A 6,702-nucleotide genomic window follows, 5' to 3' on the forward strand; every position below is an offset into this window, starting at 1 on the left:
TATTAGAGGGGTGTGGTGGGGAGCTAACAGAATGGAAGGAGAAGCAGAACTAGTCATAAAAGGTCAGGAACAGCCAAGCTGGTTTGACTCAGTGGATAGAGCATCAGCCTGCAGACTGAAGGGTCTCAGGTTCGATCCCGGTCAAGGGCACATGCCCAGGTTGCAGGCTCTCTCCCCATTAGGGGGCGTGCAGGAGGCAGCCAATCAATGATTCTCTCTCATCATTCTTGTTTCTATCTCTCCATCTCCCTTCCTCTCTGAAATCAATAAAAATATATATTTTTTAAAAGTTCAGGAACCAGGGGGGAGGTCCCCGGGGTCCAGGGAATAGAACCAGTAATATTTTTGTCACCTGGGTGAATAAACTCCAGTGGGATTCAATCTTTGCCACCCCCAACCCCGCCCTCTGAGTGGAGTCATTTCCAGAGAGCAAGTGACTGGCTAGCCTGAGTAACATGCCACCCCTGCCATACCACTGACTACTGGGGAGAGGGAAAGCAACACCTGAGTGCTGTTTGCAGAAGCAGGACTGGATATTGTACGGGTAAAAACAATGGATGCTCACTACAGTATTCTTTTACTAGTACAGATGAGAGAACTGATGCTCTGAGAGACTCAGTAACAAAGCTAATGAGTGCCAGAGCTGGGATTGATTAGATCAGGAGCTGGAGCTCTCCATTGATGTACACTATAGCCACCTTTCCAACTCTTTCCAAGCTTTGGGCACTACTCTTGGAAGTGAGGGGTGAGCTTCTAGGCACTCGGTGGTGGGGCAGTAGGAGACTAGGATTTCCACCTCTGGGTCTGCCTCTCAGACCAGCCCCGGCCTGGCTTTTGCCACTTTGGGCAAATCTCTAAACCTTCAGCTTCCTTCAAGGGTTGCTCTGAGGTTAAACAAGATAACATAAGTGCCTCTTAAATTATTCCCACTAGATGGTAAGCTCCTTAAGGGAAGGAACTTGGTCTTACTCAACTTTGAAACACCAAATTCTGACACATGATAGAAGCTCAAGAAGTTAACATTTGTTCATTCTTTTAGCAAACAGTGCCTGATTTATAGATAAGTACCAACCGAGATACAGGGCACAGGCCATCCTTCAAGAGTAATCCATCTAATACTAAGAATATTAAAGAGGAGGGAGAGGCCAGTGGTTTGGACCACCAAAAGGCTGCATCTTGAAGGAAGTAAGACTTTACTTAGAGGTAGGAAAGCCCTCAGGCAAGAGCCTAGGAGACAGATACAGTGCTCTCAACTCAAAGGATAAAGGGAGAGCAAAGGCCTGGAGGTAGGAAAGTGTGGCGTGGTCTTGGAGAGAGGGATTCTTAGAAAAAGCAAAAATTTGAGGCCAGCCTTTTCCTGAGAAGATAGGACCATTACCCACAGATTCCCACAGCACCAGTGTTCCTATCTCCTTCCCCTCTGCCAATCCATTCTGAGGCCATGCTACTGGGCTTCAGTAATAATAATAATATCTGAGAACTCATAGGAATTTAATCTCCACAGTCCCCTGAAATAGGTATTACTATTTTTATCCTATTTAACTACTAAGAAAATGGAAATGAGTGAAAATCAGGGACCTGCCATTAAGTGGCAGAGCCAGGCCTCAAACCCCTTCTGGCTGCTCTTTCTACACCACAGTTCCTTCACAATTATAAACTGCATCACACATTCTGTAGAATAATGTCTGTGGGGTTTTAACTGACTCCAATATTGACCTTTTTAAAAATATTTTTATTGATTTCAGAGAGGAAGGGAGAAGGGGATAGAGATAGTAACATCAATGATGAGAGAGAATCATTGATCGGCTGCCAAGGTTATAGAACCAAGGTTTCAGGTTCTATGCCCAGTCAGGGCACATACAAGAAGCAACTAATGAATGCATAAATAAGTGGAACAACAAATTGAAGTTTTTCTCTCCCTCTCTACCTTCTTCTTCTCTCTCTCTCAAATCATTAAATAAAAAATTTAAAAACATAATGAGAGCATTTGCAGAGAACCAATGAAGCACAGACTCTTGTTCCCAAGCAATTCACAGTCTAGGTGGAAAGGGTCAATATGTGTAGCTAAAAAAACTAAGATCTTGTCAGTTGCTCTAAAATTCACCAACCATATGATCTCATTGGATCCTCATCAATAACCCCATGAAAAAACGATGGTTATTTTTGGGGCTTTTACTGAGATTTGAAAGGTAACGTATTCAAGGTTCTATGACTGGTAAGCAATTAGTGTAGCCAGATCTTGAAACTGGGAGCCTCAATCTTCTTACTAAATACCAGATAGAAAATATGTCTAAACACTGTGAAAGAAAGTATTACTTACCCTGTAATATTAAGTTTAGAAGGTAGTCCAGGAACTTGGATAGAGTTTTCAGGCAAACAAGGAAATTACTACTTTCCTTGGAGAGGTTGTACTGATTGAAACATGAACAGATTTTAGTAATGTTTTTATCTGGATTCACAACTAAGAGCCATGATAGATTGAGGGGAACATTAAAAGGATATAAGGGGTACATTTCTAACCTTAAAAAGTTACATGAAGACCAGGAAGGCCACTCCCATTCCTCCCATTCAGTCAACCTAGCCTGGACCCTATACTACCAATTTTTATTGATTATCCACAACTGTCTGGTGCTGCCTCAGATCTTGGGGAAGGGCTATGGTCGTTGCCTGCAAGAACTCAGAAAACTGAGACAAATCATTACAATCCTGTATTAAAAAATGCAGAGAGATGTAAAAATTGCTGTAGCAACTCTGAGGATGGAAGGATATACTCTATTAGAAACAGTCAAGGGAAGCATCTCAGACATTTGGATTGAACCTTGAGTTTGCCGGGGACAGAAAGGAGGAAGCAATAGTGCAAAGCCTCAAGGCATAACAGAGTATGGTGTGCATAGAGAACAATGTGTTTATTTTTTTAACATCCATGGAATTAAGGGCAACTATGAAAAACCCAGAGCTAACATCATATTTATCAGCAAAAGGCTAAAAGCCTTCACCCTAAGATCAGGAACAAGGCAAGAATATCTGTTCTCACCACTTCAACATTGTACTGGAAGTTCTTCTAGCTGGGAAAATGAGACAAGAATATGAAATAAAATGTACCCAGAATGGAAAGGACAATATATAACTCTGTATTTGGAGATGACATGATTTTGTATATGAAAAATCCTAAGGAATCCACAAGAAAACTATTAGAACTAAATAAGGCCCTAACCGGTTTGGCTCAGTGGATAGAGCGTCGGCCTGCGGACTGAAAGGTCCCAGGTTTGATTCCGGTCAAGGGCATGTACCTTGGTTGTGGGCACATCCCCAGTAGGAGGTGTGCAGGAGGCAACTGATCGATGTTTCTTTGTCATCGATGTTTCTAACTTTCTATCCCTCTCCCTTCCTCTCTGTAAAAAATATATATATATATTAAAAAAATAAATAAATAAGTTCTACTCCCTAGTGGGTGTGGCTCAGTTGGTTGGAGTGTTGTTCCATCACTAAAAGGTGGCAGGTTCGATTCCCGTCAGGACACATACACAGGTTGCCAGTTTGGGGTATGTACAAGAGGCAACTGATGGATGTTTCTTTCTCTTCTCTCTCTCAAAATCAATTTTAGCCCAGCTGGTTTGACTCAGTTGGTTGAGCATCCTCCCATGCACCAAGAGATGGCAGGTTCAATTTCAGGTTGCAGGCTTGATCCCCACTAGGGGGCGTGCAGGAGGCAGTGGATCAATGTTTCTCATCAGTTTCTATCTTCATCTTCCTCTCTCTATAAAAATCAATTAAAACATTTTTAAAAATCAATTTTTTAAAAAGTGTGTCCTCGGGTGACGATTAAAAAATATTCTTAAAAATAAATAAGTTCAGCAGAAACCGGTTTGGCTCAGTGGATAGAGCGTCGGCCTGCGGACTCATAGGTCCCGGGTTCGATTTCGGTCAAGGGCATGTACCTTGGTTGCGCGCACATCCCCAGTGGGGGGTGCAGGAGGCGGCTGATCGATGTTTCTCTCTCATCGATGTTTCTAACTCTCTATCCCTCTCTCTTCCTCTCTGTAAAAAATCAATAAAATATATTTTTAAAAAATAAATAAATAAATAAGTTCAGCACAATTACTAAACTTGAACTTGCAGGATACAAGATCAATATTCAAAAATCAATTCTAGCTGAAACCTGTTTGGCTCAGTGGATAGAGCGTCGGCCTGCGGACTGAGGGGTCCCAGGTTCGATTCCGGTCAAGGGCATGTACCTTGGTTGCGGGCACGTCCCCAGTGCGGGGTGTACAGGAGGCAGCTGATCGATGTTTCTCTCTCATCGATGTTTCTAACTCTCTATCCCTCTCTCTTCCTCTCTGTAAAAAATCAATATTTAAAAAAAAATAAAAATAAATAAAAATAAAAATTATGTCATGAATTGAGAAAGGCTACTCATTTAAACCATATATAAAAGCAAGGGGAAGGCCCTGACCGGTGTGGCTCAGTTGGTTGAGTGTCGTCCTGTACACTGAAGGGTGGCAGGTTTGATTCCTGGTCAGGGCATATATGTAGGTTGTACCATTTGATATCTCCCCTCCCCCCCCCTCTCATTTCCCCTCTCTCTAAAATCAATAAAGCATGTCCTCAGGTGAGGATTTAAAAATAAAATAAAATAAAAATAAAAGCAAGGGAAGCCCTAGCTGGTTTGGCTCAGTGGATAGAGCGCCAGCCTGCAGACTCAAGGGTCCCAGGTTCGATTCCGGTCAAGGGCATGTACCTTGGTTGCGGGCATATCCCCAGTGGGGGGTGTGCAGGAGGCAGCTGATGGATGTTTCTCTCTCATCGATGTTTCTAACTCTCTATCCCTCTCCCTTCCTCTCTGTGAAAATCAATAAAATATATTTTTTTAAAAAGCAAGGGAAGTTGTATCATTGAAAAAACCTAGCAACTGATTTTCTCTATTGCTGTCAGGTTGGGCAAATTTACCTGAAAAAGCACTGGGTTGTCTTCCCTCATTGTATCACCCACAGCCTAAGGACCTCTGACTCAGACCCTCACCCCAGAGAAGAAATCTTGTAGACAGGTTCTCCCTCTCTCTCTTCCTTAGACACTTCCCTCCTACAGAATTCCAATGAGACCGGGCTCATTCCTATTTCTTGTTTAAGAAGGAGTTTATCAGGATTGACAGAAAAGTAACCCATCTTTCCCAAGGAAAGCAACTTACTTTCCATGCCATTGCCCTTTCTAAAATCACTGATACTGCTACAGGAAAAAAAAGAGACCAGCTAAAGTTGGAAATGATTCCTGTAAGGACAGGAACCAGCAGGTTCAGGATAAAGGAACCCATTACTCAACATCCTTTGAGCACCTATTAAGTGGCAGGCACTGTGAGCTCTCACAACCGCAGAATCCATGCCCTCAAGGAGCTTGCAGTCGAGTAGGGGAATGAGGATGTAATTATTTTAGTTATAAAACCATTAAGTCCGAGAGATAGGAACAATTTGTCCTGAGTCCAATTCATTCTATGATATCAAGAGAGATTTCTCAACTGTGGTACTTATGATTCTGACAGAATAGATGTGTTGGGCACAGCAGGCTTGAGAACATGGGCAATACATGAAGAGTAAAATTCATGGATGTGGCAGGAAAATGTAATCAGGATCAAGCTGGAAAAGGCCTTAGGTCTAGACTTTAGTTTATACTTATGATGGCAGCATAAGGGCCTTTCTGCCAACATGAACAGTTTGGAGCCAGAGACATCTGCCAGGAGCCCACTGCAGTGAAGATGAGGGGTTACTCAAGCAGTTAAAAGAATGGAGAGAATGGATAGGATATTGAGTTGAGTAAGCATACAAAACTATAAACAAGAGTCCAAAGAATGAATTAATCCTCCAAAATCCAAGATTTATAAGGATTTTTGATGGCTACTTAGTGCCTCCTGGTGGATAGATGAGACCTTCCCAGCATTAACAGCATCCAGCCACTTCGTTTCTTCTTCTAGTAAATAGTACAGCCTCTTGCTAATCAGCTTCTGCAGAAATCTGCACTCAGTTGAATCTAGTTAAAAGACAGACCCTCCAATGCTACCAATTCACATACAGTACAATAAATGATCAAATGCTAAATTAGGTGGTCAACTAGCCACCTGAGAATTCCTAACACCAAGCCATTTAAGAGGTGGGTTAAAGATTTGTAGATATAGAATAGAGCCATTTTTGAAGATTAAGAATCCAGGTCTGAGGCAATCATGGACAAAGTATCCTGGGATCATGAGCGAATGGCACGGACAGAAGTTTTAAGTATTTGAAGCCCTCTAAGTAATGGAGATTCTATGGAAGTTTGGGGGTGATTACAGTACCCAAGGATTTTAAGACTAATCTGACATTAGAATATAAAATGGAGAAATTAGGTTATTAACATGACCAAGTAACTGAACTACTAAATTTAAGGATACTAAAACAAAAGCCTGTTTTGATCCTCAAGGACCCAAAATAAATTAGCCAATGTTATGTGGTCACTGCATGGCTAAGGTAATAGAAGCTTCACAACTGTTAGCTAATTTTTTTTTTTCTCTCACCTTGGGGTAAAGACAGGATAACTACCCAGACCACAATCTTAAGATTCCATCGGTGCTGGTGTGAATAATTCAAAACATAAGTTTTATCAGGAACACACACAAAAGTGCTATTAGATCACTCTAATCTAGCCATTCTTTTACTTCCCCAAGCTCATTTAATTTAC

The sequence above is a fragment of the Cnephaeus nilssonii genome (assembly GCF_951640355.1).
Source record: "Cnephaeus nilssonii genome assembly, chromosome: 4".
Classification (NCBI taxonomy): Eukaryota; Metazoa; Chordata; class Mammalia; order Chiroptera; family Vespertilionidae; genus Cnephaeus; species Cnephaeus nilssonii.